At 46.3% G+C, this 12,946-nt stretch overlaps 1 protein-coding gene across 1 annotated transcript in view; it reads right to left on the bottom strand.

Moving 5' to 3' along the window:
• The window catches only part of LOC138736174 (CUB and sushi domain-containing protein 1-like), a 2,349,200-nt gene that overhangs the window by 639,827 nt on the left and 1,696,427 nt on the right, over window positions 1-12,946 (bottom strand). The window lies entirely within an intron of this gene.

Genomic DNA, 12,946 nt, shown 5'->3' with positions numbered 1-12,946 from the left:
CCTGATCAGCTCTTTGTTGGTGAGGTTGGTTAAACTCATAACAGTTCACAACAAAAGTGATTTCACAGAAATGTTTCCACATTAACATTGCCTTTGACAGCATCTGGGTGATGGTTCAGAAACATTGCCAGGACAAAGGAGGAGATACCATTTTATTTGGAATATTACCATAGTGCTTTTGATCTAAAAAGCTCCATACAAACATTAAAGCCTCCTGACCTACTTTGTCAGAAGGCAGGTGCATTGAGATTGATAATGTCAGGTCTTAATGCACTCTGCTTGTTGAATATCGATCCACAAGAGTAAATCATTTTGTGCAAAATCTTGACTATCACCTTAAATTGGTGATGCAATTACAGCTCCTGATATTGGATGAGGCACAAGGTTAACTGGACAGTCAAGGATGGCCAAATGGTTCTCAGCCAGTAGAGGTCAATTTGAAGATGGAATAGCATTAAAGTATTAAAGTTGCCCTTTGAAGGACTTGACTGTCTCTGTTCCATTTAACCTTCAGTCGGCCACTTCTTTTCAAATCAACTGCAAGACGCTGCTTCTGCAGCGCCAGGAAGTCTGAAAGCTCTGTGAAGTTGGACAAGAACTTCCAAAATGCAGAAACTATTGGAAGAGAGAGGGCAAGTAATTTGCACATAGCAACATCCCATGAACAGGACAGAGATAACGGCCGGATGTTCTGCTTTAAAGATGTGGGCTGGGGGAGAACTATTGACCAGGACAAAACCATAACTTCCCTGCTCTCCTTCAATATGGTGCTGTGGGAAGATATACAATGGACAAAACCATAACCTCCCTGCTCTCCTTCAATATGGTGCTGTGGGAAGATATACAATGACAATGGACAGGGCATGTGAGCTGAATTTGTCTCATTTGATGGAAAGCACTTACAGAGAGAGCATTTTTGTCCTCAGACCTGGAGTGGACGAAGTGAGCACTAACCGCATGCAGAGGAGATAATACTGTTTAGAACTCTATGAGAACCTTGCCCTTTAACTACTCTATTCGGATCATTACAAGGTGATGATGTTTTACTGACTCCAACTCAAAACCAAATTTTATCTTTTACATCGTTGATACTCAGACGTGCAATTTTGATTAAATGGAAAGACAATACTCTATCTACACATGCACAATAGTAGAGTCGGCACCAGAACAAATGTTAGAGGGGAGCATGGCAAAGCTTATAAACGTGCTCAGAAAGGGGGGCATATTGTTATCATCATCCAGCCCTCAGCTGTAAGTGCCAAGAGCGCTGCTTTTAATGGCATCAAGCGTCATTAGCCACTAGTGAAGGTTGACACATCTAGTGACGTGGCCTGGGGTGGCTGAAGAGTCACTAGTTTGCGTCAAGCCAGACACCAGTGACACTGGAGGGGGTGGGGGTGGGTCTGGCGAGCAATGGCTGTGACCATATGGGGGGAAGGTACGACACTTCACTTGCGGGGGGGGGGAGTCAATGCCTGCTGTCGCCCCCCCATTAGCGCTGACCCTGCACAATGGTTGAGTGATATTATGTCCTTGTTTAAGTTTAGAAAAAAAGATATTCCATTAAGGAGTCAAATATTAACCCAAAAGGCATGGGGTCCATTTCTAGACTATGATCATAACCTAAAGAATTCGAATTGTTCTGAAGCTTTGGTGCTGTGCTGTCCATCTCCAGGCTGTTGTCATGTGATTTCTACATATCAGCTTTTGCTTCGTGATTGTGATTCGCAATTATAAGGCTAATTTTGGTTTATTTTTCTTGGATTTTACGATATATAACTGTTTCAGTGAACTGGGAATTCACTACTGATGTGATGTCCTAAAGAATGGCTCCTCCCCCAACTCCGCACCCGCATATCCCGATATAAACCCTGGATCCCCGCCAAAACCCCAGTTCAGTCCAAAGACTATTGTGTGTTATTCTTACTGAATAAAAGCATGTTGTACTCTCTCTGGTCTGGAGTGCTCTCAGTTGCGCTACAATTTTATTCAGTAAAGAGGATGGAAACTCTGTTGAGGCCAGCGATGCTCCTAATCGACCCTCTGCCCCAGAGGAATTCACGTCCTGGCTGGAGTGCTTCCAAATGTACCTGTCAGCCACGCAAATGGTTTACTCCACGGATGAACTCAAGAGGTTGGCACTCCTCTCATGCATCGAACCTAAAAGATTCCGGATTGTCAGGGACTGCACGACTTACGAATTGCCTGCTGAAAGCCTGAAGGACTGTTACGTGAGACCCCAAAATTTTGTCCCAGCGAGACAACAGCTCTCACAATGGAAGAAGCAGCCTGGTGAGTCCATTGAAGATTTTGTACTCATCCTACAAGGGCTTCCAAGGAACTGCAGGTACGAGGACGGCACGGCCTAAGAGTAGAAAGACGAGTAGATCCGGCATGTTTTTGTCGGTGGCGTGTGGTCCAAGTACATCAGGCAGCGGTTGCTGGAGCAAGGCAGCACGGTGCTGTCTGGCAACGTGTTGCTGGCCAAGTCACTGGAGAAGGCCCACCTGGGAGCTGACAACCTGAAAGGTGGCAGCAGCACCCTCCAGAACAATCTGGTTCCTGGAGCAGCACCACTCGCGGCATCAGCCCTGACGGCTGCGGCCTCTGGCACCAAGAGATGCTTCTTCTGAATTCAGCAGCAGCACCCAAGAAGACAATGTCCTGCTAAAGGCTCCGTCTGCTCCAGGTGTGATAAGAAGGGGTACTGGGTGAAGGTCTGCAGAGTGAGGGCAAGCGCTGAAAGGTACAACACGTCCACCACCCCCACTGGGCTGACCGAGGCGTCTCCAAAGCCCAATCCCATGACCACCCAATGCCAGTGTTGTGCACCATGGCTTTCCTGTGGGGCCGCGTGGCGAGGGCAGTGGCACGGGAAACCCCAGCGACCATCTTGCTGAGTTTCAAAACTGGCGCCGTCCTCATTAGACAAGGGGGGGGGGGAGCGGCCATATTGTCACACTGCGTGGTCTCCGCCATCTTGTCGGTTTTGAAAATCAGCACCAACAGAAGAGGGAAAAGAAGGGCAGCCATTTTGCTGCACCTCGTGGCCCCTGTGTAGTGTGAATAAAAACTCTAATAACTGGAAAGAGTTTATAACTGAGGGTAGGGTCTTATAGTGGTCTTCAGAAGGGCTTAGGGTTTAGGCAGGAAATGCATGGGTAGATGGGGGCGGAGCCAGCCATCAGTATAACACACCACCAGTGAATCTCAGTTTACTGTATTTGCCCCTTCCTGCAGAATTTAGGGTCTGTGGATGAAGACAGAGAACATGGGTTCAGAAAAAAAATTGAAAAATATACAGTTATTTACAAATTTAAGTGATCTGGGGGTCTGGAGATCCTGGTGGAGTGCACGGGAGGGCCTTGGGCTCCTTTGGTCTCCTGGTCTTCTTGTGAAGGAGGAGAGGCGGGAAGGATCTTGGGCTCAGCAGTGGAGGGGGATGCACTTTCTCCTGAACCAGATCCCCCGAGGCCCTGAAAGGGGGTGGCAAGAATGAGTACTGCTGCTTGTAGGGCACTTCAGGTGATGGACTCTCTGTTCCAGCAGATGCCAGGTCCCTGATGGAGACGGTATCTTCCCTGCCATCCGGGTACTCCACATAGGTGGACGTGGGATTGGCGTGGAGCAGTTTCACCTTTTCCACCAGGGGGTCGGTCTTGCTCCTCCTCACGTGCTTCCTGAGAAGGACTGGACCAGGAGTGGTGATCCAGTTTGGGAGTGTAGTTCCCCATGCTGACCTCCTTTCGAAAGTGAATATTTGGTTGTGAGGAGTAGCGTTGGTTGCGGTACATAGTAATGACCAGATGGAATGGAGCACCATAGGAAGAACTTACTGCCAGCATGAGTCTGGAAGGCATCTTGACTTCAAGGCCAGTTTGACAGTCTGCCAGACTGTGGCGTTCTCCTTTACAACCTGGCCATTCCACCAGGGATTGCATCTTGCTGGATGCAATGCCCCTTACCAGCAGGTACTGGTGTAGTTCTTAGCTCATAAAAGATGAGCCCTGGCCGCTATGTATATAGCTGGGATACCCGAACAGGGAGAAAATGGAATCTGGAGCCTTTATGACTGACATGTGCATGGACATGGGATGGCGAACAGGAAGTGGGAGTACTCATCAATGATAGAGAGTGGAGGGGAGAGGTCCCTTAAAATTGACACTGAGCTGTTCCAAGGGCCTGGATGACTTAATCAGGTGTGCCTATGTGGGGACGGTAGAAGTGCGGCTTGCACTCTGCGCAGACTTGGCACGACTTGATAATTTCCCTGACATCTTCCATGGATAGGACAGATTGCACGGCTTGACAAAATGAACCATGCAGGTAACCCCCTGCATGGTAGAGCCAATTATATGGAGCCCACAGTTGACAGCTTCCTCTGGATAAGGCATCTGGATGGTCATTAAGGGTTCCTAATCGATAGACAACGTCATAATTGTAGGTGGAGAGTTCGAACCTCCACCGAGCAATTCTGTCATTCTTGATTTTTCCCCTCTACATTATTAAACATGAATGCGACTGAGTGCTGTTCAGTGAGGAGTGTAAATTTCCTTCCAGTGTCTCCAGTGCCTCACGGCATCTACAATGGCTTGAGCCTCCTTTTCCACAGTGGGGTTTCAGAGATGTTTTGAAATGTCTGAGATAAAAATGCAACCGGCCTGCCCGCCTGGTTGAGGGTAGCAGCCAGGGCCACGTCCGAAGTGTTGCTTTCCACCTGGAAAGGAACATTCTCGTCCACTGCTGCATGGCGGCTTTCGTAACAGATACTGCACAATATCATTCACCATTTTCAAAATTCGAGGGAGGGGTTAAATGTCCATGAGTGTGTACCATAGTCAAATACTAGCCTGGACATGTTTTACCCTTTTACCACCACCACTTACGCTCTCCACAGGCTGGTTCTAGTTCGATGATACCTTCATCGAGCAGACATTGTATCTCAGACTTTATAAAATCTCAATCTGCTGTGCTGAACCTCCTGCTCTAGGTGGCAAAAGGTTTGTAGTCTGGGGACAGATTTGGGTAGAGTGGTTGGGGGTCGATATTCAGTGTGGAGTGGCTGCATGTGGGTTCTGATGTTTAGAGGCCCTCCATTCCAAAACGTTATGGTTGATGGAATCAGAATACTCTAAGGTCATACTTTTAAGGTGACACAGGAAGTCCAGACCCAATAGCACCGGAGTACACAATTCATCAAGAATATACAACCAAAATTTACAGAACTCCCCCCTTCAAATGACAAATGTTCTGTACCATGTGAATCAGATGCTAGGAATAGACGATAATTGGAAGGATGCATCTTTAGGTTGTGTTCTTGCACAGTCTGTGAGTCTATGAAGGTTTCAGTAGAGCCTGTGTTGATGAGGCATTTAGTGGAGAGTCCGTTTACCTGAATAATCATTATGGATTTGCTGAGCTGGTGAGGTTTGTCCTGATCTAGAACCATTGAGGCTGAGACTCTGAAGACTCCATGCTCCTCTCTCGAGTGGTCCCGACCATCCTGGGTTGCCCATGGGTAAGATGTCGTCGACCTCGTAGCACCGCAAAATGGCCGCCCTCCTTCCTCCTCTGACGATCAAGGCGCTGAGTTTGAATTTGAGTTGTGCCAAGATGGATGCCAAGCCTTTTCATGCCATTTTATTTCAGCCACCCACCGTTGGCATATAGCGCAGCAAGTGGCTTCAGGCGAATTCACGGCAGATGGCTTGGGGCTGGAATCAGATGCAGGAGCGGTGCAGGCAGTGGACTTCCCCAGCTTTCCCTCACGTGGCAAACCTTTGCCAAATGTTCTTTCTTGCTACAGTTGGAACACACTGAGTCTTTAGCCGAGCAACAAGATCCGCGATGCTGGCTCTTGTCATCGAAAAAGCACTCCCTATCACGGGAAGCAGCAGTGGTTAGGACTGGGGTAGTGGGAGCAGCCAGTCCTTGGAAGGGGTCACCTGGATGAGCGGGCTCACTGGCTTTGAGGTCATTGTTCTCGAGCTTGGCCTGTTCCAGTGATTTGGCCAGTTCAACGTGGCTAGCCAGGTCCTTCTTAACCAACTCAACCAGTCGCTGCCTCATGTACCTTGAGCGGACCCTGTGACTAGTGTCCTGGATCTGTTCTTCCCCATGAACACAGCCCGTAGCCAATTCATATCTGCACTTCTTGGCAAGCGTCCACAGTTCCAGCAGGTAACCATCAATGGTCTCTCCTGGTCTTTGGCGACAAAGAGCGAGTCACTAGGACGTTGTTTTGCGACTTCAGGTACTGAGCCTTCAAAGCCTTTATGGCAGCATCATATGTAGTGCAGTCCCTGATTAATGCATACCCTTTTGTTCCTACCCTCAAAATGAGTGCAGACCTCCTGAGTTCATTGGTGTGGAAGACATCTGGTCATGTTCAGGTAGGCCTGGAAGCAGTCTAGCCAGTACGTGAACTCCTCAGCCACATTGGGGCTCAGAAGGTCTATCGGCAGCATCCCTGGCTTGAGTAGCACTTCCATCGTTAGGGAATAAGCTAATAAAATTGTACCATGAATAAAAGCTTTCACGACTGGAGGGAGAACAAATGCTTAGAAGGTAATAAACTGAGGGTAGGGTCTTACAGTGGTCTTCAGGAGGGTTCACGGTTTAGGCAGGAAACCAGGGTTATATATGTATAGATGGGAGTGGAGCCAACCATTAGTATAACACACCACCACTGAACCTCAGTTCACCACACCCTGCCATCTTGCCTGCCCAACAATGTGCGGGGTGGGGGGGGAAACGATCCCAGCGAGGGGAGCGACTGCATCTCCAGAGTCCTGGAAGTGATGATGTTGGACCAGGAGATACCAGACCAACTGAACAATTCCATGACAAAGGTCATAAACGGGCATAAACTGAAATGCTTATTTAATTCTGGCTCAACTGAGAGCTTCATAGACGCAAAGGAAGTCCAAAAACTTAATCTTAAAGTGTATCCTTCTAATTATCATATTTTTTAGTGTCCCATTTGTAAATATTCAAGAACATTGTATGGTTCATTTATCTTTACAGGAGGGGGAATTCTGTAAGTTCGGAATGTATCTACTTAAGAATTTATGTGCCCTGGTCGTGCTGGGTCTTGACATCTCGAGTCACTTTAAAGACATGACCTTGGAGTATTCTGGTCCTCTCCCCCCCATTACAGTTCGGAATGGAAGGTCTCAAAATTCTGATGCCATTTGCTGTCTCTCCACGCTGAATACAGATCCACCTCTGTTCCCCAATCTGAGAGCCGATTACAGACCAACTGCTACAAAAAGCAGGTGCTACAGCGCAGAGACCGGGCATTCATGAAGGCTGAGACACAGTGACTGCTTGATGAGAACATTATCGAGTCCAGGACCAGCCCAGGGTGAGCACAGGTAGTTGTTGTATAAGGGGAAGAAAAGTCCAGGCTAATCGTTTTACACTCCTGGACGTTTACCCCCTCCCTCATACTTCGGACATGGTGAACGAAATTCACAGTATAAGGTTTATTCAACCATCGTCCTTAAAGCTGCTTACCACCAGTTGCCAATCCATTCTGAGGACCATTCTAACACCGCTTTTGAGGCTAATGAGAGACTCTATCAGTTCCGAAGGGTTCCATTTGGTATCACAAATGGGGTCTCAATCTTCCAGAGACAAATTGACTGAATGGTGGATGACTTTAAGTTGAAGGCTACCTTCCCCTACCTCATCAACATTGACAACATTGTCTAACTGAATTAATGCAACCTAGATTGTATAACTAAAATGGATGAGAGGGGGGGGGGATGGGGGGGTGGCTTGGGAGGAGGGAGGGGGGAGGGAGAAAAAGTCACTGTAAATGTGTGGAAAAGAAAAAGTGTATATCATGGCTATTGTGATTTATGGTGTGAAAAATAAAAAATTAAAAAAAAAAAAAAAAAAAAAAAAAAAAAAAAAACATTACTGTTTGTAGTCACTCTCTGAAGGACCATCAAGCCAACCTCCAGAACTTCCTCCCCGTAGCTGAGGCCCAGAACCTCACTTACAACAACAGTAAGTGTGCGTTCAGGGCTAAACGCCTAGCCATATTGGGCTGTGTGGGGGAGAATGGCATCATTGGTCCTGACCTCAGGAGGATGCACCCCCTGTTGGAGCTCCCAATCCCGAGGACTACGATAGCCTGGGCTTCTTCTCATATTATGCCCAGTGAGCACCTCTTTATTCAAACAAGGGTCATTCCCTCTTAAAAACCACCTCCTTCCCACTGACAGCTGAAGCTCAAACTGCATTAAACTCCATCAGAAGCCACATTGTGAAGGCCACCATGTATGTGGTGGATGAGAATGTACCTTTCCAGGTGGAAAGTGATGCTTCAGATGTAGCCCTGGCTGCGACCCTTAATCAGGCGGGTAGGCCGGTTGCCTTTCCTTTCCAGGACCCTACAAGGCCACGAGCTTTGGAACCCATCAGTGGAGAAAGAGGCTCAAGCCATTGTGGAGGCCATCAGGTACTGGAAGCACTACCTGGTGGGCAGAAAATTTGACTCCTCACTGACCAGCGATCGGTGACATTCACGTTCAACAATACAAAACGGGGTAAAATTAAAAATTATAAAATCGCTCGGTGGAGAATCAAACTCTCCACCTACAACTATGATATTGTCTATTGACCTGGTTCCCTCAATGAGCTTCCAGGTGCCCTGTCCAGAGGAAGCTGTGCCTCTGCACACACCGGCCAGTCGCAGTCACTGCACAATGATCTCTGCCATCCAGGCATCATGCAAATGCTCACTTTGTCAAAGCATGGAACTTACCCTACTCAATTGAGGATATCAGGGAAATGACCAGGTCCTGCCAGGTCTGCGTGGAGTGCAAGCCCCAGCAAAGTGCACCTGGTCAAGGCATCCTGGCCTTTTGAACGACTCCGTTTTCATTTCAAGGGACCCTTGCCCTCCATGAGTGGGAACATGTACTTCCTCACAGTTATTGATCAGTACTCTTGTTTCCCGTTCACTATGCCCTGACTGGTCACATCCACGCTGTCCACTATTCGGGCCCTCGACTCCATTTTCACCCTGTTCATGTATCCCGGCGATATCCATAGTGACCAGGGGTCATCGTTTATGAACGAGGAGTTGCATCAGTACCTGCTGGTAAGGGGCCTCACATCCAGCAGGACAATCAGCTACAACCCACAGGGGAATGGACAGGTTGAGAAGGAGAACATTACAGTTTGGAAGGCCATAAAATTGGATCTCTGGTCTTAAGGACTTCCAGACTCATGCTGGCTTGACGTCCTACCCATTGCGCTCCACTCCATTAGGTCGCTACTCTGCACTGTGAACAGTGCAACTCCTCACGAGCTGATGTTGTCTTTCGAGAGAAAGTCAACATCAGGAACCACCCTCCCAACTTTGCTTACAGCACCAGGACCAGTGCTGCTTCAAAAGTATGTGAGATGGAGAAAAACTGACTCCCCTGATCGAGAGAGTGTTCTTACTCCATGCCAACCCCACTTATGCCTACATGGCACACCCAGATGTCTGGGAGGATGATCAGGGAGCTGACACCCACCGAAACTGAGGGTCCATCACCTCAAAGGAGCCAGGACCTACCCAGGGTTCCCTAGGAAACACCAAGGAGCTCAGATGAGACGACTCAGGAAGTAGTTCCAGCCACCTTTCAACCAGAGCCAGATCACACACGCCCCGAAGTCCCGGAACTACAGTAGGATCAGGAAGTCCAGAGCCTGCCTGCACAAAGGCGCTCTGCTCACATCTCCAAACCTTCTGACAGGTTGAAATTGTAAATATTGAAAAATGTTTTTCTATGATTATATTATGTTCTCTACCTCACCTGCAGGCTTCATTCTAAAGGAAGGGGTGAATGTAGTGAACTGAGAATTCACTACTGATGTGATGTCCTAAGGACTGGCTCCTCCCCCAACTGAACCCCCATATAAACTCTGGATCCCTGTCAAAACCCCAGTTCAGTCCAAAGACTATTGTGTGTTATTCTTACTGAATAAAAGCGTGTTGAACTCTCTCTGGTCTGGAGTGCTCTCAGTCGCGCTACAATTGTACTGTTCAATTGTGCATCGTGTAAACATCAATAAAAAGAATTTTTAAAAAAGGACAATACTGTTGACCAAGTCTTGAATTCAAGCTAAACTCATGACACCTGACTGTTTTCCTACATCCTTTGTTTCAGCTACTTTGTGTCAACTATTCTGGTCATATAAATTAATGGATCGCACAGAGGAAGACCAGTATCTGACTCAGTACGAATGGAGAATAATCAGTCAACTCTGATTGTACTTGGAGGCTCATACCCGCAATGGGGAAAATACCTCACATCGGTATTTATTTATACTCTTAACGTGGTGTGAACTGAGCACAGATGACCCGTTAGTGTTGTTCTGGCTGACTATAGGTATGCATACCTTCACAAGATGTCTCCAAATTTTCCAATAATAATGCAGTCGAGAAATTTGTTATATCATCTGAAAGGGAAGACCAAATCCACGTCAAAAGAATGTCACCTGGCCTTCAATCTGGCCCAATGCTCAGGAATGACATATTAGAGGTACTCCAGGAGATAGCTGTAGGAAGTATAGTCTCCATCCTATTTACAGGGCTGACGACATGCTAGTTCACAAAATACTCCTGGACGCACTCAACAAATCCACCCCCTCAAAACCACTGGCACAGAATGTCCTCGTAAATAATAGGGAAATTAATGCCTCACACTGCGACCACCCATGTTGTTTTGCAACTTTGCATAATCTGTCCACAACCCTGTTCCTCCATCTTCTAGTTGCTATTGGGAAATGTTAATAGTCTTACTTCTTTATTTGTTACGCCTTGATTTTGTTGCTGCCATTGGGTGCCTTTCCATGGGTGGGGGGTTCATTTACAGACGTGGCGTGCTGATTTGCATGCGGCCCCCTCCCTTTTATCAGCACCCTGGGGCATTTCTGCAGCTTGATTCGGAAATCTGCCATTGGACAATTGAAGCAATCAGCTGGAAAACTAACATGATGTCAAGAAAGTACCGAGCTTGGCTTTTCAGCTTAGGAGAATGAGAGCCATGTCCCACACAGATTGTGTCTGACTTCAAAAGAATTGAAGTCTTAGTCACACAAAGAAATCAAAAGCAAGTCTTAAACTGAACATCAAAAGCATTGTGTCTTTTTTATTCCCTTTGGACTTCGATGCCCTTGAATAGCAATGATCCTAATCCCAGATGACCTGCCAGTTGAGGAAGCATTAATTTGCTGAACGTGAGTAGGTTAACTAGTACATAATGATCCAACACTCCACAAACGTGGAATAAAGAGAGAGAGAATACACAATGTAAAAAGATATTCCGCTGCCCTTCTGTTTCCAGACTCTGGTTTTGGACCTCACCCATGGTGAGTCATTTGAGGTCTCTAACTGTGCAATGCATTTTGGTTTCAAGCAGAAAGTCATTGGAGTTCTGCATCTCTGTGTTAGAACATGGTCAGTTGTAGGGGAAGAAATGACCTTAAGGATATATTATCTTGACGTGCTGATCCATTATGTAGCATTTGTGATGTGCAATGTTGTTGGAAGCTCCAGATTTGTGAACTGGTCTCTGATCTGCAAGATTCCCAGGGTGAGACCATGTCATTGCTGGAATTATTGGACATCTGGCTTCATTTTGTTGGGGGGAGATGGCAAAAATCATACTTTCCATGTGACAAAATGCCTCAAAACATTTCACCAGCATTAAAATTCTTCGACATCTCGCGAATGCTGGAAAAGGTCTAAATTTAACTCTTGATATTAGATTACAAGGGCTCCCTGGATTATGGGAGACACAGAATTCCAACCACGCAAATTCTCCATCAAGATTAATGATCAAACGTTTCATGTGTGATGGAATATTTGGAGATGTTTTGGGAGATAAATTGGTGAAATTAGAATAGGTTACATACATACACACTTCAAACAGATCCTATTTGAAATACTGAAGAATTCATATTCAGTGTCTTTACTATGGAACTATGGAGAATGTTATGCACATTTCACAAGTAGGTGCTAATTGAAATGATGTCATGAAATGAATGGGCTACTGTCCTGGAAGAGTCAGGTTGTCTGTGTTTGACCTTTTTGCAAGGCTTTTGACTTCTCTGCAACGTGCTCACTCAGAGGTCATTGAGAGGTTTGTTTACCTAAAACAACAGATGAAGTAGAAGACTGACCTCTATTGTTTGCTGGAGAAGGAGAGGGTTTTGGAAGTGAGAGAAGGACATGTGGCTGGCAGTTGGAATCTCAGAGAGAGGGAGAGACTGAAGAGTGTCAGCCAGGAGAAGCTTGTTAGAACTGAAACAGAAGCTCCAGAGCGACGGATGGCTGGAAGTGCTATCTTTCTGATGTTTCTCTTGCAATAAGTGGAACAGAAAGGAACTCTGTAATAGCCTGAAAGAAAGAAGTTATCATCTGGAGAACCCTGATGGGGCAAGTTTCATCAGCAAGACATTGAGGTGACTAATGGTGGTACCTCAGTTGTGGAAACCCTGGAACTACACATCACTCTCTCTGCAAATCTACAAGAACCTTCCTGAGCAGTAAACATTTACCTTTTGAACACCAAAGCCTGGTGAACTTTATAAATGTTAAATTCTGTGCACAGTATAAGAATTGCCTGCAACCAGTGACTTGGAAGAATGAGAAGTAAGAATGAACTGTAAACCAAAGAAATTTTCTTAAATTTACACACACATATGATACACGTGCGCTTAGAATTAGAAGGGGGTTAAGTTGGGTTAGTTAAGTTAATAGTGATAAGTTAAAGTTTGATTCTGTTTTCATGTTTAAAGATAATTAAAATCAACTTTTGTTTAAGTAACTACTTATTGTGGTGAATATCTATTGCTGCTGGGCTTTGAGGTCCTTTGGGCTTGTAACACATGGTCTCATAAATGACTGGCTACAGTATGTATTTCGTAGTTTAAATAT

The sequence above is a fragment of the Narcine bancroftii genome, chromosome 6 (genome assembly GCF_036971445.1).
Source record: "Narcine bancroftii isolate sNarBan1 chromosome 6, sNarBan1.hap1, whole genome shotgun sequence".
NCBI lineage: Eukaryota > Metazoa > Chordata > Chondrichthyes > Torpediniformes > Narcinidae > Narcine > Narcine bancroftii.
The sequence above is the reverse complement of the archived record's forward strand: the minus strand, read 5'-3'. Positions and strand labels throughout refer to the sequence as shown.